Below are 25,443 nucleotides of genomic sequence, written 5' to 3'. Positions count from 1 at the left end.
TTTCATTGACTACAGTGATGCCAAAGAGAACAGAGAAACACCTAAAGAAGTTCCCCAAGAGAGACAGAGCAGCCAGAAGAACCAGGAAGAGAAGAGTTTGGAGAACAAGATATATCAAGATTTACAGGAGATATTGAGAACAGTGAGAAAACTCTATTAATATTTCTGACCAATAGAAGACATTATGAAACATAAAAATTGGTGAAAATTCTTGGAGGACTAATCCAGCTGTGCACATACCCAAGTGAGAGGGTGAGCAGCCAAGGTGTTACAATTGAGGGGACTTGACTGGGTTCCTTTTCTCTACCAGTTAAAGAATTAAAGGGTAGGGAAAATTTGAGTGCTGTGGGTTATTGGTGAAATTATTAAGGCCACTCCATGTAGTTAAAAGGGAGGTTTATTTCGTGGGTAACTTACAAGTGAAGGGATAGGTTGCAGGGTCTGGGAAAGGTGACGCACAGTCTGGCAGTGTTCTCTGGAGAACTCTGCGCTCAGTCTACCTTCAGTGTCCTGGGTCCAGGAACCAAGAGAGCTGGCCCATCCAGATCTTGGGTCTTCAGGGTCCTCTCTGGCCCCGCCTTGTAGGCATGATAGTTACTGAAGCCTCAATGGGGTTGGAACTTCCAGATCAAAGCTGGAATGGCTACCCACTACAGTGGTAGCAATGGAGAAATTTCAAAAGCTTCAAACAGGAGCAGATAGAACCAGAAGTTTTTTTAAAAATCTTTTACTGGGAGTGAGGAAAGAAAAGACCCTCTGCAAAGCAAAGGGATGACTTGGGAAGATGAAAAATCCAGTCTCTTGTTCAGGGCTAGGGTTTTAAGTTTCTGAAGGATCTTCCTCCCTAATTTAGGGTTGGACAGTTTGAAGAAAGACAGAATGGCTGATTGGCTGGAAATTGCTGGGTAACACGTTGAGTCAGTCTATCAGCAGGGAGACTATTGGCAAGGGGGAAACCCACCACAGCTCTCAGGTCTGGAGGGAAGGAAGAAGGTAGCAATCTTGGAAGTACACCATCTTTATTACCTAGTCATGGCCCCTCTTCCTATATGTCTGTCTATCAGGGGACCTGTCTAACTCCTAGTCCTTCAAAGGGATTCGAATAAGGACTGCATATCCCCAAGTACATTGGAGTTCAAGCACAGCTCAGAGGCTTACAAAGAGGCTAACATGTCAAAGATAAGGGATTCCATTAGCAAAGTGAAGTGGTCTGTTTCTCCAGCCCAGAGAGAAATACAATACTCCAGAGTTAGACTGTTAAGGATTGACTAGCATGATTAGCACAGTTAGCTCTTCCACAAACTCTTGCTAAGACAGCAGAGCCCATGGAGACAGAGGGGCTTCACAACTCCTAAGCTAACCCCTTTCTTCTTGGGTGACCATGGAGAACAAACATTTGACCTTCCATCTGTAGAGTAGGTAACAACCAGCTTCCAGGAATGGAAGGTGGGTAGTCAGAGAATGAAATATAGTATTCTCCTTTTATCTGGTGGTGACATGATTCCAGACCCCCCAGTAGATGCCTTAAACCATGGATAATAAATTCTATATGTCATGTTGATTCCTATGCATATAAACTCAACTTATAAATTATGTCCACTAAAACAATTACAATAATAAAATGCAATGATTATAACAACACACCATAATGAAATTGCCAGGATCACTAGTCTTGCATTTTGTGGCCATAATTAAGTAAAATAAGCATTACTTGAATGCAAGCACTAGGTTACTGACTGTGGCAGTCACTCTGATATCTGGGATATTTACTGCCTGACAGAGAGGCTGGTGTTTTACAGCACAGCTGTGCTAAACAAAGGGCCAGGGAAGATTCAGTCACATTCTGTGTTGGTGTGGAGGAATGGTGTGAGATTTTATCATGCTATGCAGAAGAAATTGCAGCTTAACATTCATGAGTTTTTACATATGCAATTTTATATTTACCACTGTTGGCCTCAGGTAACCAAAGCCATAAATGTAAACTGTAGAGAGGCTCACGACTTCCAGGAAAAACAAGGATAGAGCACAGTGCCTTGTACCAGACAGCCATGTGACTAGTAACTACTTGTACTAATGGAAGACAGAGCTCAACAGCTGCCACACGATCCCATGTCCAACAAAGATGAGCTGTATAGATCTTACAACTACTTTTTCACAGCTGGTAGAGTACCTTGTGGCCACTCTCTGTGCTGTCTGTTTTGATTCTGTTCGACTTTTGCATGTTTACTCAGTTTACATATTTAGTTTTATTTCTGCAGGTTGAACCACTGATTCTGGTTTTCCAGGTCATATTCAAAGCCTGACCTACCTGTTCTACATGTGGCACCATGGCACTGTGTCCAGGAAGATGGGGATAAGATTTGGATAAAGAAAACAAGACTCTAATTCATGCTGGCAAGAAGGAATAGAATTTGATATCTTTCTCAAATTCATAGGAACTTTAAAGTGGACATATGCTTGACTTCAGTCATTAGAAAGGTCCAACTGAAAGTATTTAATATGTATTATTTACCAAATTTTATATATATATATATATATATATATATATATGTCAAACATAATCCACTGAAACTAATAAATATGCTATAATAAAATCATTAAATGTTTTGTTTTAAAGGGATTGTACAAAAATTCTAATGCAATATTTTATTAGTTATTTCGAGAATTTCATGGAATTTATTTTGATCATATTTACCTCCCCACTCCTCCCAGACTTACTTACACCTTCTATTTTAACCCTAACTTCATGTCTTCTTTTTCTTTTAAATAGTCCAGTCTAATGTGTGGTATCCATGGTTGACCTACCAAGAGCCACATATCCTTTAGGAAAACCAGCTCTCCCTGCCCCTAACACCATCAACTTAAAGGTTGATGTGTGCCCTTAAGGGCTTTGTTCAGTGAAGGTTACTGATGAAATAAATGTTCTTGTGTTGTTTATATTTGGATTAGTCTATAATAAAAGGAACATTTTGGTGAGTACTTGAGCTTTGGGTGTCAGAGTTCTAGCAAAGGCTTACTTGAGAATGATTTTTTGCAGGTGGATGGTAGTTTAAATTAATGATGACTGAGAGTCTATTAAAAATCATTATCCTTATTGGCAGGAGTCCTCTTTACTAGTGGAAACTAGAGAAATCTGGGACAGACAAATTAGGGGTATAAGTAAGGATGCAGCTGCTCATAGGCTACAGGAGGGACTGGTGAGAAGGATGAGGAAAAAGACAGCAGAGCTGAGCTCAGCTAAACTCAGGGAGCAAGTGAGTGTCAGCCATAGGTCTTAGGTCAACTGAGCCTGAGGATTGGGAAGTAGCATGAAGCAGGCTGGGCGAATGCAGGGCAACAGTGAGGTTTGGAAGAGGATTTTTGTTTTGTTATCTTTTATTTTCTTTTATTAAAACTAGTTTTTTTATATACAATATACTGATTTGCTTCTCTCCGCCCCTTCCTCTCAGGTCATCCTCACTTCCTTGTACCGGGCCTTTGCTTTTGGGCCACCAACCAGCTCCCAAATCATGACACAGAGACTTGCTATTAGTTTTGAATGCTCAGCTTAGCTTAGGCACACTTCTGGCTAACTCTTTTTAACCTGCTTATCTTTATCTATCTTTTGCCTTGGGGCTTATTACCTTTCTTACCTCCATGTCTGGCTGGCAGCTTCCTGGCTCTGGGCCGGGGCGTTTCCCTCATTCTTTCCTCCTTCTTCTCTCCTCTTTCTCTTCTCTTTTTGAGCCTAGAGGTCTCTTATTTACTGTCTGTGCTGCCAGCTCCACCTAGCCTTTCTCTGCCTAGCTATTGGCCATTCAGCTCTTTATTAGACCAATCAGGTACATTAGGCAGGCAAGGTGAAACAGACGCAACACATCTTTACATAATCAAACACACATTCTTGCATGGTTAAACAAATGCAGCATAAACAAAAGTAACACACCTTTGCATAGTTAAAGTAATATTCCTCTGCAAAAACAAATGTAACACACCTTTGCCTAGTAATATTCCATAACACCTCCCTTCCCATCTGGATCTACATACACCCTTTCTGACAGATGATTTTAAAATGCAATGCAGAGAGCCTGGAGAGTTGGCCCAGTGAATAGAGAATGCCTGCTGTATTATCATGAGGACCTGTGCCCACTTAAAAGATTCAGATCCCAGTGCTCGCTTAAAAGAAACAACTGGGCATGGCTGGGCAGGCCTGTAGCCCCAAGGCTGCATGGGGAGACAGGAGGCTCTCTAGGGCTTAATGGCCACCAACAGCCTAGCTCCACATTCAATGAGAGACCCTGTCTCAAAGGAAAAAGGGTGGAGAGTAATGGAGCAGGGCATTCAGCACCCTTCTCTGCTCTCCACAAATGTTGACACATTTAAAAATCTAAGTTTATTATTGTTATTATTATTGTGTGTATGTACATGTGTGTGTGTGGGGGGTGTGGGTGCACATGTGCCATAGTGTACATGTGGTGCTCAGAGGACAACTTTTAGAAGTCAATTTTTTTCCACATTTTTTAAAAGATAAATTTTGTTCTTTGACATTACACACACACACACACACACACACACACACACACACACACACTATTCTGATTACTCTCCTCCACACCCTTTTGTATGCCCCACCCTGACTAGTGCCCTTTCTTCCCCACAAATCTTTTCCTATATTTAATACTTTTTGTTTTGTTTTATGCCCACTGAATTTAATCTGTGTGTCCATGAGTTTGAAACTATCTATTAACCCTACCGGCTTCACCAGTGGGTACCCCGTTGGACACCCCTACCATTACAGACTCTCCTACTGACACATTAAGCCAAACCAATATTCCACAAGTCACCTTCATCACAACAAACATCAGTTAGCCGTGCGGCAGACAGATGCCTTTTCCTGTTGCCTGACAGGCGATCCCTGTCCGTCTTTCTTATTCTTTCAGGCCAGCCTTCTCCCTGGTGGAGACAGTCCCCTCATGTTCATGGGGCCAGCTGAGCAGATGCACATGGGGTCATTTTAAGCATGTACTTGTCTCTATTCCAATTCTAGATGATAGGCAACTTGGAACCATAGCCTTCTATTTGTTTTTGATGTTCTGGGCACTATGTACAGTGACTGGCCATAGAAATTCTGTGGAATTCTGCACTATCTGTCCTGCGACCTTGTTCTCTGCCAATGACCTGTCTTCCAGCCTTGGAAGCAGCACACACATTTCTGAACCCTTACAGGGCCAATCTTTCCTGTTGCCTGTACTTTTGAGATTCCTTTTCTCAACCTCCTATGCATCGCTTTGTCCCTGAACTCATTCAAGGGCTCATGTAGTGCCTGCTGAGGTGCCTACTTGCTTTTTTTCCAAAGGGCCAATAGACACATTCTTCACTCTGCAAAGCAGAGTAACAAACATGACCTGTTAAGAGGTAGCTATTGAAGTGGGTATTTTAATAGACTGATAGAATGTCTTCCTCCAAAGATGGTGCCTGGGAAAGGGATTTCCTTTTGAATATAATGTTGTTTAAAAAACATGAGGACAATATACCCCAATTGGCTTCATCATTTATTCTGGCTTCCAAGAAGTCAAGATTCAGGTTTAGTACTCAATGGAATATATATATATATATATATATATATAATATTATATTATATATATTATATTCTGTTTTGTTTTGTCTTTTTTAATTGTAGTCTTTTCTTTCCTTTATCTGCATTCTGATAATTTTTCTGAATTGAAAATAAGCATTTTTTTATTTTACTTACATAGTCCCACTGAGAAGAAATGAAATTACATTTAAAATTTTAAGTCTAATTATATTTACATATTGGATTATACCATGCATCATTCTCTCCTGAACTTATTTTAAATTACAGTTTTATTGTTTTCTCTCAGATCTTTCATTAAGTATGTAGTTTTAATTATCCATTTTTTCCTCTCTCCCTCTTATTCTTATAAAACAGGCTGGATTGGTCAAAACATGCCAGTAATGATAAAGATCCTAGACTCAGAATGTTGGAAGTAACAAAAGAGGGGAGAATGGGAAGAAAGGGGTAGGGAAGAGAGAAGGGGGGACCTACTTTTTGAGCACTGACAGTTTGGAGACATCTCACTTATACTCCCAAGTGATGAGGATTCCATTTTATAAGTTAGTAAGAGCCTCACAGTGGTTAAGTGACTTGCTCCTTGTTTTTTTTTTCCCCCTTTTTGGAGAAGTCCAACAAATACAACTATCTCATTTGTTATCCTTTCCTAAAATCTCCCTTTCTGCCTTTCTTCTTGATCTTTGATATTGGCCCAGCCCTGTTATCGGCTTACTCATGTGTTATTCCTGAAGCCCGGGAGTCATCTGTATTTTCTCTCCCTCACTCCCTGCTTAATTAAGTCTCTGCTTCCAGCTCACACTGCCTCTTTGATGACTTCATCCTCCTCCCCTTTCCAATTGCAGATTTGAAAGTCTGGGTCCAAAAGGCTCTTGCTTGGGACTGTTTCGATGGCATCTTTGCTGTTAGGTCGGCTTCCAATTTCTTCTACTCCAGTCTTTCCTGGACATAGCTGTTTTGTGATATTTATGAATGCCAAAATGGACAACATTCTTAATACATTTTCTTTTGTCCTTGAGTAATAGTCCCTTGCCAACTCTGTCAATGAATTCTCCATCTATGACTTCCCACATATACAGCAGCAGTTCTCAATCTGTGGGTCGCAACCCCTGCAGGGTGTGGAATATCAGATATTCTGCACATCAAGTATTTTTATGATTTATAACAGTAGCAAAACTACAGTTAGGAAAGTAGCAATGAAATAATTTTATGGTTTGGAGGTCACTTCAACATGAGGAACTATATTAAAGGGTCCCAGCATTAGGAAGACTGAGAACCGCTGCTCAGCAGCATTAGAACTTTTGCTCTGTGTGTACCCTTACCTGCCAGCCAGAGAGGCTTGAAGAGTCCTGAGTGGCCACAGGTCTTCCTGCCACCTGGCTCTACACTCCTTGCTTTACCTAGACAGTTCATTTATTCCATGGTGAGTGAGTATCTCTACTCTTTTAAGACCTAACTAGATTTTCTGCCACTCATTTTCCATTATCACAGTATTTGCTTTTTTTTTTTTTTGTACTTTCAGAGGCAGGGTTTAATTATGTAGTGCAGAATGATGCTGAATGTGAGATCCTTCTGCTGGAATTACAGGTGTGCATTCCTCATCTCAGCCCCAGCTGGTCTGGAACTCACTATGTAGAGCAGACTTGGTTTGATCTCCCAGATTAGAGATGTGCCACCATGGCGCATGTCAGTATGTTCTTTCATTCTCCTTCACCTTGAACATAGACCAAAATCTCATGTGCTGCCCTGGCTGGGGTCTTCTGTTTTTATATGTGACTAAATGACTTAAAAAAATGATTCTATTGCTAATTGGAAGGTTTGCACATGGGTTCAGAGAATATTTAGCACTGCACATTTTTGGTTGAAGTAATCATTGGCTTTCCCTGCTCTTAAAATACCAGCAAATTCAGATTAATTGGAGAACAGAACTTGGACTTCATGACAAATAGGCTTCCTGTTTCTCTTCTGCATTAGAGGGACCATGCTTGCTTGGGCTTGGAGAACTGAGCCTAGTAGGACCCAACTTGAGTACTGGTCTCATTATATGTGAGAAATGCCTTGAGCAGCCTCAGGAGAGGAGGTGATTATGAGCAACAACCCTTTCCCCCTTGCCAAAAAATAAAGAAACACGGAACAATGACAGCTTATTCTTAAGATATTGTCAATCTGTGAAGGGATATGTCCTCAGTATATACAACAAAGAGACGAAAGCTTGTTAGGGGAAACTGCACTCCCATCTCCTACAGCAGTATTCACAGAGGCTGGGTGATGTGGAGTCAGCTTCAGGGTCCACCAACAGAGGAGTGTGGTACGTGTAGACAATGGACTATTATGCAGCCATGAAAAGATAAAATCCAGTCACTTTCAACACCATGGATGGGACTGGAAGACAGTAAATGAAATAAGGTCAAGTACAGAGAGCAAAATACCCCCATGAAATCCCACAGCTGCTGAGAGCAGAATAAATGAGTCAGTAGCAGAGGCTGGAGAGAGCAGAGGGTGGGTATAGAATGCATTGGTCAGTGGGACAGTGATAGTTAGAAAGGAGGGATAAATTCTGGGGTTCGACAGCACAGGAACGTGGATACAGTTCACACGGTGCCGTGTATCGTGAGATCACTAGAAGAGGGGGTTTCACTTTATCGTGTATTCACTATAGAGATACGATAAAAGGTTACAGCAATAGAGCTTTCATTTACCCACTGTACATGTGGATCAAAACATTGCATTGTACCACAAATATGCAAAATTACTAGTGTCAATGAAAAAGGAAAAAATACCCCCAAATTTCTACTTAATAGACCAAAGTAGAAATGCCATGAAGGATGAATTCTTCTCAGCCAGGCCACAGGACAGATGAATCCCTTAAAGCTCCAAGTAAAAAATGGTACGCCTTTATTGACTTTCTTTTACTTAACATCACACGCAGTAGAACAACAGATGATCCCAGCAGGAAGGATGTGTATGTTAATAACATCCAAGCCTAAAATGGGAGAAATGTCAACCTGACTCTCAGGTGTGGGCACTCTGGTGGAAAGAATGACCCCTGTGAATGACTATAGATTTTGCAATTTATGGTGTGCTCTGGACCATGTCATTTGAGCCCAGGCCAATCTGTAATTGACCATCTTGACAGCCATAAAGAGCAGTCACCATGTGTGTCTAGAGCTTGGCTGCCAGTTCAGAGTGGCTTAGCCGCACCGCACAGAGTTCTGTCATCCTTCCCAGCCCTTCGAGTTTATGAGCCATATGACGCTTGCAGGGAAGCTGACCTAAGAAGAATCTTCCTTTGTGCTCCGACACAGCTTATTAATTCACTGTTAGATTTACTTGCTTTTGGCTTAACTGATTTCAGGTGTGTGGGCTTGTATTCTTTTTTTCCATTGTTAAACCTGTTCCCTTAGCGTCAGTAGAATCTTTAATTGGACTAGCTTTATAAACCATGTAATGATAAGGAGAAAATAATGGAAAAGTATGCTGAGGAGGCAGCAATATAAAGTGAAATGATCGTATTTTTGTACAGTGAGTCTCATTTCCTTGGTGAGTTGGGATATGCTTCCTAGAAATGATATGGGTTATGCTTAGAGCTGATGATCAGTGCTTCTTCCCAAATGAACACCCACTCAAACAGCCCAGTTCAGAAGTCCGGAGGGGCTGTCTGATTTTGCATCCCTAACAAGCTCCCAGGTGATGCTAAAGACTGAGTAGCAAACACCTGTATTACTAAATCAAAACACCAGCTCCCCAACTTATCACTTTGAATTTTATTCCACAGCATGTTTAAGGGAAATGTTATTCTCAGGAAGATGTTTGGATTAAAATAATTAAAAAAAAACTGGAAAGTACACACATTTATGTATCTCTTCTTTTCATTAAATATATATCTGTTTGGCAAAAAAAAAAAATGTTAGACTCTTTTATACAAAAACAAAGCCAAAAACAAAACAAAACAACAAAACAACCCCAAACCCTTGTAAATTGTAAAGACCTATAATAATTACAACGATGTAAACTTGCATGTCTGACAGCTTGACCACCCTGGAGAACCTGGGGTGTAGCAGGAGCCCCAGGGAGAAGGTGACGTGGAACTGGTGGATAGCAACAGCTAGCCGCGTTAGAGGCCATGAGGTTTAATCTACTTGAGATGGAGCAGGACTACTGACTTCATTTGTGCTTTCTGCTGAGAGGCTGGGAGCTTGAAGAAATGAAGAAGGCAGGTCTGGCCTGGGGCAAGGAGAGGAGGTCCAAGACTAGATAGTGTGACAGAGAGGTTGGTCATGGTCATGGTCACAGTGCAGACAAGGAACAGGCACGGCTCTGTGGAGTGTTTGGGAGATCTAATACCTTAGAGGACTGTCATGAGGCTGCTGCTGCTACACATAGGACCAAAGTGGACCAGAGCAAGGCCAAGGCTAGGAAGGGAGGACATGTGAAAGCGATTTTACCTCACATAGAGCTGACCCTAGAGAGAAGGGGTAGGAGGTGGTGGCCTTTGGTCTTCTTGTCCGGTAACAGAGCTATTTTACCCAAGCCTGGCCTTAGGCATATCTCTTGGTTTAGTGCACAAATTTGGGGCAGTTCAGGGCTAACTGGGTTCCCTACTCCAGGCAAGAGGGAAGGACAGAAGGATATGCCCACAGCAGTTAGGATGAGAGGACTAGTAGACTTTGTTACTAGTGGTGGCTTTGCTTAAGATCGCCGCCAGGAGCTGTAGCAATGGAGTGATCTAAAACAGAGTCAGGAAGTAGATTCAAGGAGATGGTAAGATGCCAAAAAAGGGGGGGGGGGGTTAAAAAAAAAAACTAGGGCTAAAAATGAGACCAAAGGAAGGGTTGACCCGCAGCTTCCCACCACACAACATGTGGTGTTTGCAATCCTCTCTGCTGATAGCTAGATCTTCCAGTTTGGGAGGAATGTGTTCAGGCCCCAGCCACTTCAGTTACAGTCATAGACGAAGTCATAGTTGCTGGGCTCCTTGGGGATGGGTGGAGGTGCATCCGGGATCTGGATGTTTTCCAGGTCTAACAGGCGGAGCTTGATCTCCATGCTCAGCAGGGTGTCTAGGTCATTCCGTGTCAGGTCACTCATCATGTCCTTCCCAAGAAGTGCGTTCAGCCCATCTGTCCAGATGCAATACTGGTGGGAAAGGAGGTAGCAATGACCATTACTGATGACAATTATAGGAGCAGCAATTATTCCAACTTAGTACACAGCCTATGGCAGGCTGTCTTAGGTATCCCTTTAATCCCCATACCCTCTCTATGAAGCAGAGACTTCTATTGTCATATGTTTTTCAAGGTAAGAGAACCAAAGCACAGAGGAATGAAGTGATGTAGGAGTAAATGGAGTGGGTAGAACCGGAACTCAGGCAACCCAACTCCAGAAGCTTGTTCTTACATACAAAAATGTTTCCTTATGGAACACAAAGAATTGGATTCCCTTGACTGTGCAGTATGATAGTGCTATTTAAGACACGGGCGGAATGTATACCAATATGTCTGCACTTAGCAGCACACCCTGCTTTCCTTTTCTTGATACTGATCACAGTTCCCTGTTTAGTAGCTAATGCCTTCCTGCTGAATCTAATATTTAAGCACAGACACTGACAACTCAGTTTCACCGTGGAGCCAAGGTAGCCTTTGTGTTTCTTAGCAAAACAGAGCTAGAAAACAGCCTTCAGTTGCCCATTGTTTTCTAACTCAAATGCCTAGCATCATCGGTTATTTTAAGAAGATATAGGTTGACTGCCTGCCTGGACCTCCTGTGTCCAGGTCTCTAGTACCCAGGGATTCGAGCGTTTGATTGCAATGGACATCTTGTTTGGAAAACACTGAAGTACATTATTGAGGTTTTTTTCTTTCTTCATAAAATTGCCTCTTCACTAGACTATGAAATTCTGGGGAGAAGGAATCGTGTCTCATTTATCGGAAGATCCACATTATTCTTGGCAGATCCCCTTCAAAGGCTAGAGTTCTGTGCTAACTTCAAAAGAGAACCATTGGTGCCTGGAGGAAGGGCCAAGATCTCAACAACTGCCTGCATATGGTTATTGCTCATTCACCTGTTAGGTGGTCCCTGGTCCTATACAGGACTCTATGCTGACAAATGTTCTGCTTCTTGCTGGCTTGGAATTCCTCCTAACAATTGCTCTAGATTCCATCCTTTTCTGTACTTGCTGGGTCAAGTTGCAATTCCAGATACTAATGAGCCAAAGCACTACATTTGTGGCTACTTAGGTTGTGCTCCACCATGTGATGGGACATTTCAACAGAAGCAATAGATCCCTACAACCACTATGATGCAATGAAAATTCTGCACTACACACGTCAAGGACAGTGGTGTGAGCCATGCCTGAAGAGAGCAGTGTTAAGCTGTAAAGACTTCTTTCTACTTCAGCTGTGTGATCTCCGACTCAAGTGTGGAGCTAACACACTTCTGGAAGCACCACTGTGCTCATGAATATCTCAACCATTTTCTGACCATATACACCCAGCCATCTGCTCACAAATGAGGGAGAGAAATAAGGACCTACTTCTCAGTCCGGAGATAACCAATTTTCTTGGTCACAGGTGAGAAGACTTTATTTATCAGAGCTTCCCAGGTCTTTCTGACAAACACCCAGGTGTGGGTACCACTGAGTGCTGTGCTCCAGAAGGGCTTCACAGCTCTGGCAGCATGTCCCAGTAATCCCTAAGTCTTGGGACTATTGTCCCTTGAACAAAGCCTTCCCAGCCTTGGCTACCTTCCTGGTACAGATTAACCTACAGGAACATTGCTTTTGAGAAGCAGCAGGCAATGACCTTTTCATCAAAAATTACATTGACCAATAAATAAAAATCTTGTACTACTGAATTTGAGTTGGAATTCTTAGCACTACGCATGATATATTTTATGGTAAAAATCTCACCTTTAGCTCTGTTTTCCAAAAAGCCTAAAAATTATAAACAAATTGTAAGAATTTTATTTTTTTACCAAGATTCTGATGGCTAGTTACTAATTCCTAGTACAAGTAACTAGGCTTGACAGAGAAAAGGCAGGACACGTACAAGGTGAACCTGTACTATCTTGTCCTACCAGAAAGTCAGAAAGTCATCAAAGGCATGGGGACATGTCACTAAGAGTCATAAGACAACCTGATGATGCACATACTATCCAGGATAGGGTAACCTGAATACTAATAAAGACAACTAAATTTTGACTTCATAATGATACTCAAACACTAAAAACCTTGATCTTCTTTAGTATATGCTTATTATCTTAAAAATTTACAAAGGAATCAAGTATTTGTCCTGCCATCATGTCTTCAAATTTTAGGATGCACAAACGGTTTGTTGAGACCTGATTCTCTTTGTATCTCTCACTAATAAATAAAAATAGGATGATAGAATTGAGACATAGCCTTTTGTGAACTCTAGTGGATCCAAAGATTAGGCAGTGGTCAACCATCTGTAGGTGCTAACTTTTAAAAAGAGGCAAGATGACAAAAAAGAAACACCACTGGTGTTACTTAAAAGCTGAATTTGAAATATGTTAAACTTCTGACTAAAAGTATCAGCAAGATAGTTGGGAAAGAGAGATGCTGTAATGATGCTGCAGCTTGGGGAAGACAGGACACCCATCTTCCACAGATGTCCACATCCTACTCCCAGAATCCTGGAAGACCTTAGGTTATGTGGAACAATTAAGGCTGTTGCCAGTTGACCATAACCCAGAGATTATTTTAGATTATCTAGGTGACCCAATGTAATTTCAGGGTCTTTAATGTCATAGAGAAGGAAGGGTCAGAAGAGTGAAAGATACGGATTTCACTATGGAATGGGAATGAGAATGATTTGAGGAGAGAACTCAAGCTGTCATTGATGAAACTGATGGAGGCCAAGGTCTCCGAAGTAGAAAAAAGGTAAGGACACAAATTTCCTCTCTGAGAGTCTCTGAAAAGGAATGCAGCCTGCTGCCTTTTTGATGTTAGCCCAGGGAGACTCACATTAGACAGCTGCCCTCCAGAATGACTATAGATCTGTACTGTATTTAATGGGGGCAGGTATGGAGAAGGGTAGGTTATATATAATTATCATGTGTGTATAAGTGTAAATATGCATGTACACACATGTGTGCATGAATGAATGTATGTGCATGGGTGTGTATGGTGATATTTTGTTTGTGCTCTAACAAATAAAGCTTGCCTGAAGATTAGAGTACTAGCTAGCCACTAGTTAACCATGGAGGCCAGGCAGTGGTGGCTCACACCTTAATCTCAGCACTTAGGATCTCATGCTTTGATCCTAGTACTTGGGAGGCATATGCTTTAATCCAGCACTAGGAGAGGAAACAGGAAGTGATATGGCTGGTGGAGAGAGAAGTGATAAGGTGGGCAAAGACAGAGCCTGGCCTCTTTTTGGCTGAGGAGTTGACAAGGTAAGAGGTGGCTGTGGCTTGCTCCTTTGTCTCTTTGGTCTTTAAACACTTACCCTGATATCAGGCTCCGGGTTTTTATTAGTAAGACCAATTAGAATTCATGTTACATGTGTGTGTGTGCATGTGTGTAGCAGTTAAAATGGAAGAGAGAGGGAGCCTTTGTGTCTTTGTGTGTGTGTTGTGTGTGTGTGTGTGTTGTACCACAGAGTGGAAGTATCAGTCCTCATCTTGTTCTTTGTTTGAGACAGGGTGGGTCTCTTCTTTGTGGTTCACTGCTGTACATGCCAGGCTAGCTGGCCCATGAACTTCGGGGATTCTCCTCCTCCCATCACACTGCAGAACACTGGTTACAGACGTGGCGCTACAGTGCCTGGCTTTTACATGGGTTCTAGGTATTAGAACTCAGGTCCTCACGCTTGCACAACAAAGGCTTTGTCCACTGAGCTGTCTTTCCAGACCCTGTAACTATCCTTTCATTGTCAGGTGTTCAGTTTGGGAGCCTCTTTCTCTCCACTTGATAAATGAAGACATATGTAACAGAACTTCCTTCTATTGTATGTAGCAGTTATGAGAAGAAAACGATACTAGATATGCAAGTGTTTGAAAAAATTGAAAGTGCTCATAAGCATATAGAGTCTATAAGAAGTGGCAGCTATGTTAACACACACACACACACACACACACACACACACACACACACACACACTCCCCTGGCAGTCCCAAAGCATTTCTCCATATTTGAATTAATACACATACTGGGGAAAATAACTTGGCACTGATTAAGTAACAGCCCAACTTCTATTTTTGTCGTTTCTATGTCTCTTATATATCTTGGATATGTTGGCCTGTTCATAACCACAACTTTATTTAAAACAGGAATGGAGGCTATGTATCTATTTTCAGACAGATGAAGACAAAGTCTTACCCTTCTGCAAACTAAATGTCAAGTGACACAGAATTATATTTAAGCACCATTCTAAATGCAGGATTTGTGTCTAATCTTTCCTCTTTTTTGGGATGGATAATTTTATTCAAAATCTTCAAACCATTGAAAACCAGACACTAAATACCTTTTAAATGAACTGAATCTCCTCAGGGAAATGAGAACAAAAGTCAGATTCTATTAAAATGTTCCCTTCCTTCTAAAGCTGTTTGTGCAGCTACATGCAAAACAAAAATTTGAATGTATTAATCTAAAAATAAAGTTTCAAGCATGATGTTGGGGTCTAATTTACAAGAGAAAAAGTGAAATCAACCATAACTGCTACTTTATTTTACAAATGCATTTTCCTAGACTTATGCTAAATATTTTTAAATATAGCTGACAGTGTGCTTCAAGAAGAGGAACAATTATACATATAACAAGATGTCAAAAAGGAATAAAAGCATCTTGGAAATAAAATTCCAACAACAGAGACAGCCTGAACCTCTTAAAACAGCTTGAAGAGACCTGGTAGAGAAACTACTTCATCAGATGGTCCTACGAATAGAGACAGTACTTTATTGGGGAAGCTCTAGAGCAAAGATTAAATATTCAGTACGCATCAATGCCTTAGCTAGGGCCGCCTCTTGCTCCAGATTAGTTAAGCCTTGCTGAGCCTGAGCCATTTGTACATCAATTTTCTTTATGACCATTCTACAGTTTAGACTCTGAATGTTCCCTAAAGCTGTGTTAAAGGAAACTATTGGGAAATTGCTGGAACTTTGAGGAGGTGGGCCGTAGAAAAGGGTTCAGGATTTGAGGTATATCCCTGAAGGGATGTTTGGACACTGGCCCTTCCCCTCTCTCTGCCTCCTCCATGTGCACCTGCCACTACATCTTCATGCAGCTGACCACAGACTCAAACATCAGAAAATAGAGGTCAAATGTAAACCGTTATTCCAAGTGACCTCAGAATGTTGTTATAGTAACGCTGGTAAGACACACGGCTGCTGATTCAGCAGCTAAGAATTCTGAGCTGTTGTAGCTGGTGGTTGTTTGGGTTTCTGTTCCATGTCAACATGATGCTCTTTCATTCATGATTTCCACAAGCAGCATTCTACAAGAAGTGACATTTCTGCCTTTCTAGAATCTTTCCTTCTTATTTTTCTCTCACAAATTAACCCATACCAAGACCCCTTACCTCATGCTTGTCAGGAGCAATAAAATTCAGTTGGCAATTTGAGTCATACAAGATGGAGAAAGCAAGTTCAAGCACCTCCTGTGATAGAGCAGAGAAAACACCACATTAAACAAAACTGGAGTTCTTAACACTACACATGACTTGTTTCTGTCCGGAGAAAGGGTACAACATAAGGCTGCTGGGAGAAAGGGATGCGCTTCTCCAGCTCCAGCAGGAGTCCTCTGATGCAGCACAGACTGCAGGAACATTCTCTTTCATAAGAACAGAGGCACCAAGCCTTATCACTGCCTTTTTATGGGGCAGGGTTTTGAGAGGTTGATGGCACATGGCCAAAGCTGTGTATCTCCCTCCAGAAGATAGAGAGGTAGAACATTTAATTAGCAGCATGAAGGGCCAATCAATTCTTAGTCACTCTAGCAGACAGAAGCCATAGAGGTATGGAATGCTTCAAAATACAGATTCTGTTCCAAAGGTAATGGACTTCTGGGTAAACCCTATTCTTAGTAACTGTAAGCAAAGGATACATGAATCCAAGATTTACCCACTGGAGGCTGTAGGATACGGAGGAGGATCGTAGATGCTGTGTCAGAAGACAGACTCAATCACTGATGTGTACTGACTGAACGCAGACTATGGGCCAGATCCACAGTGCAAGGACTAAAGACACTTTCATTTCTTTGTGGCTGGATAAATTTGGCTAAAACACCTAGTATCGTATCAAATACATATGTTATAAAACACTGTAACAAGAATCTTAAATGGTCTTATTAATAATAAAAAAAAAAAACCAGAGCCAGATATGGGGTGAAAGCTGAAAGATCAGAGAAGCAGAACAAGCCACAGCTAACCTCACCTTGCCAACTTCTCAGCTGATTCTGTTCCTCAAACTGGAAGCTTTGAGTCCCATCCAAATGGATCTCATGTGAACTGCTGCTAAAAGACTAACAGCTTAAAAACTATAGTTCCTGTCCTCACACCTATATACTTTCTGCTCCTGCCATCACTTCTGGGATTAAAGCATGTGTCTTTCCCAAGCAAGACATGAATCTCAAGTGCTGATTAAAAGTGTGTGTCACCATGCCTTGCTGTTTCCAGTGTGGCCTTGAATTCACAGAGATCCAATGGATCTCTGCTCTGGAATGCTAGGACTAAAGGTGTGTGCTACACTGTCTATGCCTCTATGTTTAATATAGTGGCTGTTCTGTTCTCTGACCCCCCAGATAAGTTTATTGGGTGCATAATATATCAACCACAAAACACTTCTCAGAGTGAGCGCCATACCCATATTGGGTACCACAATCATCACTGTGTTTGAGAAGTCACCAGAGTGAGCCTCTGGAAAGTAACAGTCAATAGCCATATTAGAAACCCACAGCTACTATCTGGATGGAGGGTCAAGTGTATCCATACCAGCACACTGTACTGTGTAAATGCATGCTCTAGCATATTTTCTTCGCACTTTTCTTAGGCACCACTGATTGTGACCTCTGCCTGTTATAATCTGGAGCAGCACATTCTAGAAACTGAACACAAAGCGTTTTTTTTCTTTAGGAAGCCAGACCTTCTCCACAATCATTTTCATCTTGATTATCCTAAGGATTTGCCTTAGGCAAGTGACTCACATCACAATGCCAAAAGAATATTTCAGATGAATTAAAGAATCCTTCAAAATAAACCTGAAGACCTGTGTTAGGGGTCGAACACAGCCCACTGTAAAGCCATCTGGCTCTATAGTTCTCGTCCATGCTGCTGTCTCACCCCAGTTGTCCTCTCATAGAGGTAGTTTGGCTCTGAGCTAGACTGCCATGCATCCACATTCAAAGGGTCCTCACTCTGCAGAAAATAGAAACCTGGAAGAAAAAGGATGCTGAGTCATGGATGCGCGCCTGCATAAACTCTCTCTTTGTTTCTCATTCACTTTCTTTCTCAGCCTCCATTCAGGCCTCAGTGAAGTTATGCAACAATCAATAAGCAAGAACATTTTCCACTGAGTTTGGCGCTTGTTTCGATAACTGTCTCAAGGGTTTTAAATTTATAATCAAAATGGCAATAGCTAGCTACCATAAATTGATGTCATCTTTAAAAAAAATCAATAAAGCAACACATATCAGCAACCATGAATCCACTCCTGGGAGTATTTTTAAAAAGCCCAACCAGCCAAAGTTATATATTATTACTTGTAAGAAAGTTATGAGAAATTAAGCCTCTTCTGCTCCTTTGGGTATTAAGGAAATCACAAACAGAAAGATAATTATGAAGGAGGGTCTGAGGTTACATGAAAAGAGGTAGGAGAAGTGGACCTATTGATCACAGTTGTGATAATGGACAGTCAGTTATTAGGAGGACTCTGACTCATACTTGAAAGCCTGAAGGGAAAGGAGAGATGCTTTGCTTTGAAACTCTAGCTACAAAAGGGGTTCTTCGCAAATAAACAGGACATGAATTTCCCAAGGTCTTTCTGTCCAACCTGCCAACAACTGTGACAACAGCTGGTGTGAACAGCACATAGCCAAGACGCATGGCCTTGTCTAGGTGCTGAAGCACTGGCAAGCAGGATGTTGGAGCTGAGATGTGCAGGGAGCAAGAAGGCAGATAGGAAGGAGCACAATGACCTTGGCTTTGTCCTCCTTTGCATGCATCTACTGCTCAGGACATGAAGGATCTGAGCTGTCATGAACTAGATTCTGATAAACACAGCAGGAAATGGGAAATTCGTGAGAATGTCAATTCCCACTCTAATCTCACCAGGGCTGCTGGGAGGGGTGGGAGGAATTAATTCTCTGAACTGCATGCCTGCATGAAAGGGTGCTATCATTTTTAATGGTTTTATTGACATGGTGCTGCTGTCACGAGTCATTGGTGAAGGTCAGCTCTCCGGCACTTAAGAAGAAGGATGCAAGCTGGGAGCAATGGACTCTCAGGCAACTCTCCAGAAATGCCACTGTCAGACTGCCTGTAGGAAGACAGGCTCAGGTGGCAGCTGACCAGACCAGGCTGTCACAGATCTGGGACAGTGTTCTGCTGTGGGCCTACACACACACACACACACACACACACACACACACACACACCAGGGAGAGAGACAGAGACAGAGACACACACACAACACACACAGAGACAGAGAGACAAAGACAGAGAGACAGAGAGAGACACACACACACAACACACACACACACACACAGAGACAGAGAGTCAGAGAGTCAGAGACAGAGACACACAACACACAACACAGAGACAGAGAGACAGAGAGAGAACACACACACACAGCACACACACATAACATACAACACAATCACACACACACACACACAGAGAGACAGAGACAGAGAGTCAGAGACAGAGACACACAACACACAGAGACAGAGAGACAGAGACAGACAGAGAGAGAGACAGAGACAGAGACAGAGAGTCAGAGACAGAGACACACAACACACAGAGACAGAGAGACAGAGACAGACAGAGAGAGAGAACACACACACACACACACACACATCACTCACAGACACCTAACACATTGGGGGTTTGCTGTTCACTCCTGAAGGTCTTCTGTTCCTTCTGGACTTAATTATGTGAAAAACTAGATGTCATAGCAGCTCACCTCAGCCCTGCTCCACTGAAGCACAGTGCCTCTTTGCCTTAACCAAGAAGTCGTTGAATAGGCCTAGCTGTGGGGAAGGAGGACAGGAGATACTAACCATTCCCACACCTGCTGAGGCTCTGAACTCATAATCTCACACTTGGTCCTCTAGCTCTGGGACTTGTGACAAGACATGCAGAGTGAGAAGACACTCAGAGAAACAGTGCCTTAGCATAAGGAGCATTTGAATATGCAGTCTTCCATGGCAAATGATGGACTGACAGTATGAGACAGTTTTATACAACACATCTTCAGTGTAACAGTGTTGGCTGCCATTTTCATATTGCTTTGGGTAACAATACACACTGGCCTTTTCCCCCAGATCTCATTTAAGCATGTGGTTCTCCATCTATCCAGTGACATTAAGGGTGGACTGTTTTGATACATGATATTGTTTGGCATATGTGTGGATGTTAAATATAATTATAGACATAGTAGTGGATCTCACACTTGCTCACCTCACACCATGAACCTGAGTTTCCATTTGAAAAGGAAAAGTTGTCTCTTATCCATGCAGTACAGAGACCGCCCTCTTTACAAAGGTAGACTTCTCAAACCTGCTCCAGGTTATCTGACAGATCCTCAGTTCTCCTCCAAACTGCCTCTTTAGCTGCGCCCCTCTAAGCCTTGCTGTGAACACTTTCCAGGCAGAGCTGCTCCTTCCCATGAGGAAGTGCGTCTAGGCCTCTTCATGTTTGGAACTCTGTGCTTATTTTCCTGAACATATGATAAGTTATAACTATATTTATGCATAAATCTTAATCCACTGGACACAGAACTGGGGCTGGACCACAATAATCTCTGTATTCCTAGTACCTGGAAACAAAGAAGATGCTCAATCCACTCAGTGACTGAATGCTGGAGTCAATCAAAGTTTTAAGTTAAGATGATAAGTCAAGTTCTAGTAGAATCTGCTTCTTATTTGGTTAGGAAATCACATGACAAGACGGAAATGGCTCTGAGAAGCAGTTAGGGAGACGTAAGTAGACAGAGAGCAAAGCAGATTCCTTGCGATAGTGGCTTCCTGTTCCCAAAGACAATGCATGAGAAACGGTGGAGGCATGGGTGGATATCTAAATAAGAGCAACAGAGGAAAGGGAGGAGACCGGTGGCCCTATAAAATACCCAGCAGTGTCCGTCTGGCGGACCCAGCCTCAGGCTTCACTCATCCTGAATGGAAAAAGCGGTTGCTTTCCCTTTCTCCACATCATGGTTGTCTGTCTTTCCAGATGTTCATTTTGTTTTCTCTGAGCCAGAGAGTGAACTCAGTAATCTCCTGAATGACTACCAACAGCCCCATTACATTTCTTTCTGAGCATGACAACATGGTAGCTTCTCTTATATCAATACATTCATATCTGAACCTCTAAGATCCACTGAAGTGTCTTTAGGTCATGTTTGATGACTGCCAGCTACAAGCCTCATATTTAGGGAGACAAGCACCAAGAATACCTGACTAAAAACACATAGCAACCGTTAGACTTTCAAAGTTACGTAGCATGAATTCAGAATGCCTATTCCTTAAAAATCAAGTCTTGCATTGAATTTTTATCCACCAGCGACAATTCAAATGTCAAAAAAACTTCACTGTGAAGAACTCCATACTTCTTGTCTCCACAAACATTCCGCTGTTAAATGCTTTAGACTCTAGTTCCAGGTGGTTAGGCACATCTGTCCTGGTCACCACTCTATCCAGAGCTCATCAGATCTCTGACGCTCAATTGCTGACTGACTGAAGACAGAAACAGGTGCTCCGCGGCAGATACCTCAAGGGAAGAGCAACTCCCTTTCTATTTCTATTGTGTGGCCTTGATTATGCCAGACGCAAGCAGACACTAAATGTATGACAAGACTAAGTCACTAGTAGATTTTGTCTGGAGGAAGTCTCTCATTTCTGGGTGCTAATACCTAAGACGTCCTTGTTCGCAGTTCGGCTCATGAGAGTCTGCTGCACAGAATTTCAGGAGCTGATCCTAGCTGCAAAAATTGTCTGAAGAGCTAGCACTATACCGTGACTTTTGGATACCTGGCAGGGATGGGCTACTGTGGCACGCTGTGGCTAACCTTCCTTGAAGCCAGGATAGCTTTTCTTACCCAGAAGTCCAAAAGGGTGGAATGGGGGTGTCTCTGGAGTCCTGGAAAATGGGTGTGAGTTGAAGTAGAACTGTGGCTTTTCTTTCCACTTTTTGACACTGCCTGAAGAATAAGGTCTATGGATAATGTTACTATCGCATGACAAGTAATTTCCTGTATACGCAAATGAAAGAGCCAGGCTGATGGGACACTGATGTTCTTTTTTGTTTGTTTGTTTGTTTGTTTGGTTTGTTTTTTGAGACAGGGTTTCTCTGTGCAGTTTTGCGCCTCTCTGGAACTCACTTGGTAGCCCAGCTGCCTCGAACTCACAGAGATCTGCCTGGCTCTGCTCCCGAGCTCCCGAGTGCTGGGATTAAAGGCGTGCGCCACCACGCCGGCTGACACTGATGTTCTAGCCCTCACATTAGGCTGGAAGTGTCAGGAAGCTGGAACACCTGGTAAACACAGGAAGCAGCTTCCACTTATGGTCAAGTTTGTCTACTCAGAGCAGTGTGCCTATCCACCCAGGTGTCCAGCTATCTGTCCAGCAACTTTCTAGTACATCTATCCATTCAATTCTTTATGAACATCCTGAAATAATGAAAACATCAACACCCTACGAATACCATTTGCTAATTTGTTTTTTGAATTTTAAGTGAGGGACATGTGGTCTGAAAGAAGGCCAAGTCTACACATGTCATGTGTTTCTTGAGATCCATCTCCACATCTGTGCCATGTTGCTGACTGGGCTTTCTCCCCCTTCTCTCCTCTTTCATCAGGCTACAGCATAATTAATTTCTTTATCTTTATATTTGGGTTTTGCTGAGTTTTCTTCTGTTTTCAGTTTCATTGTCTTTCTCTAATTTTATCCATTCATTTCTTATTAAATGTCTCCTCTTTTCTAGTGTTTTATGACAGGGACATTAGGGATTCAGTGCTTGCTTTTCTTCTAAGTATCTAATATAAATTTCCTTATAAATGATGCTCTGATTGCATCGCACGTAAGTTGTTTTTTTAATTTATATAGCTTGATACACATAATTTCTCTTATGACTTTAAAGTATTGGTTATTTAGAAGCATGTTATTAAATTTCCTAATGTTTGCATTTTCACTCTAATTTTGCTATGATTCCTACTTAAATCTACTATGACCCAAGAATATGCTTTGCAAGATAGTGTTCTGAAAAAATAAAACACATGATTTTTGTCATGGTGAAAACCAAACAAAAGATTTTATGGCCCAGTGTAGACCCTGGTGAATGTTTTTGTGAGCTCAAGATGAACTTGTGTTGTGCTTCTGGCTAGATTATCCTATTGAAGTCAACTAGACTAGTTGACTGATGGTGCTGCTCACGGTATCTATTTGATTGCCATCTTGCTTGATCTCAATTGGTTATTAGCAGGAAGCTGAGATCCCCTTGCACTCTGTCAGTTTCCAGATTCATGTATTTTGATACTTCTTATTGAACACATATGTGTAAGGTAAGGTTATGTTTCTGAGAGAAACAGGTCTCTGATAATATCTTTTCATCTGAGGTCTGATTGTATAAGAGTAATAGAGATACCAGTCAGTATGGTGTGTCTTTCCATTCCATTACTTTAAACTTATATTGAAAATAGGGTTCTTACAGATAGCATATAGTTCTTATTTAACAAAAACATCAGTTTGTAGTTGTTACTCATTCTCCATGTTTCCTGTTGCCATGACAGCAGCTCAGAGATGGCCTCACCAAATCACTACCCAGTCACGGCAGCATCCAACAATGGGATGCCACCTGAGGCCCACGGGCAAGAGGCCAAGCAGGAGCTGATGAGTCTCGGAATGTCTGGTGACAAAGGAATCTCTGTGCTTCCTGAGTCAGAGGACCTTTCCAAATGGATAGGACCATCCGTGAAGCATGTGCCAGCTAAGAGGATCTGAGCTCTAAACTCCCCTGGAGTTGCAGTTGAGAGCTTTTCTAACCACCCACAGTGCTCCTCACACCCTGCTAACACCGGATTTGGACATCAGAGCAACATTACCTGCACATCCTCAAGGGTTAAGTGGTCTGCCTGTATGGGTCAGGACCATTTTGCTCTCTATCCAGAACCTGCTAGGAGAAACCAGCACAGCCATTGAACACATGTGCTGCCAGCTCTGAAAAATCCCCACAGCTGAGAGCCCAAGTCAGCTGTCCAGCCTCCCTCCAAGTTGCTGCTGTCTTTCCTTAGAAATAAGTAAGGCCTATCTTTCCTTATTTCTGTATGGGACTCTGTTTCTGAGCTGTGGTGTTATCTTTGCTTTATGTCTTTTTTTCAAACTAAGTTTGCTTGAGCCTTTACAATGTATATTAAATAAGTATGCTTTGATCATTTTTGTATAAAAAAGAGTTTGAAAACTGTTGTCTCTTAATTGACATACTCAGACGACACTGAAAGTTATCAGTGATGCATTAGATAAACACGAGCATGTTGGTAACACTGTCTGTTCTGTCCCTTCAGTAAACATAGCAGTCTTTTTGCATAGGAGACTAAAAAACTAGTATTTTTATTTTATTTTTACTTTTTCTTTCTCTGATACTACTCTGCTTTGGCCTTGAACTAAGTTTCTAGTCCTTATCATTTCCATTTTGACAGAACAATTCATTTGAACACTAACTCGTATAATATTGACTTTCTCTACAGTTGTAAATCATAGTTATAACTTTCCAATCTGACAAGTCCTACATCTGTGTCATTCTGGTAAAATCCAAATGATTTACACAATCTAAAGAGAAACCAGAGCCCTGATTCAGATGATCACTTTGTTTCTGTGGGCTGTCCACTCTACCTCCTTTTTAGGGTGAGAGAGCACACCTCTAATTTTTTTGAACATATTAGGTAATAGGAAATGAGAATCAGATCTTTAGTAATAATTTATGTTAGTATAGCAAGAATATTGGGCTTTGTATTTTTTCTTGCATGCATACGTGTGTTGTGTGTGTGTGTGTGTGTGGTACATATGAGTATCTGTATATACGTGAGTGTTCACATGTTTGGGATCACATGTGTGTGCTTTCTGTGTACATGCATGTGTGTGCCCATGCATCTGCAGCTCAAGGTTGACATTAGGTGCTTCACAGATCACTTTCCACTTGACTTCTGCACAAGGTCTCTCACTAAACCTGCCACTGTGTTCAGCTTCTGAATGTAAAGGAGAGTGACAGCCCTCCAGACCTTCACATGCTGGGGCTGACGAGCAAACTCCTCTGAAACATCTGACAGAATTCCTGTTCCTAGTCAGCATGTTCAAGTCTGGCAGACTGCTCTACTGCCAGCCAGCCCTCCTAGCTTCTGGTTAGACTCTTGTGTTTGTCACTTCTTCCATGGCTTCCTGCTCAGTTCAAGTGTTACATAACCAGGAACCTCTCTGGAGCTGAGCAGAGCTGTGCTCCTGAGACTGAAAGGAACACCTGACATGTGGAACATATGGCAATCCTGCTGGTGTTGAAGGAAGTCAGCCCACAAGAGGCAAACCATGAAATCTGGGACTTGTTGCCACGGTTTATAATGCTCTTTTCGAGTCTAAGAACAACACAGTCTTGTCTGTCTGACATGGAACCCCCACAGGTGCTATCCAACAGACGCCAGACTCTAGTGTCTCCAGC

The 25,443-nt window shown here is 42.0% G+C and overlaps 1 pseudogene; it reads right to left on the bottom strand.

The window, feature by feature from the left end:
- Positions 1–10,493: 10,493 nt before the first annotated feature.
- The window catches only part of LOC114685734, a 318,181-nt pseudogene continuing 303,231 nt past the window's right edge, over positions 10,494–25,443 (bottom strand).

The sequence above is a fragment of the Peromyscus leucopus genome, unplaced genomic scaffold, assembly GCF_004664715.2.
Source record: "Peromyscus leucopus breed LL Stock unplaced genomic scaffold, UCI_PerLeu_2.1 scaffold_113, whole genome shotgun sequence".
Lineage (NCBI taxonomy): Eukaryota > Metazoa > Chordata > Mammalia > Rodentia > Cricetidae > Peromyscus > Peromyscus leucopus.
Note: the sequence above shows the minus strand (reverse complement) of the source record. Positions and strands in the feature narration are given on the sequence as shown.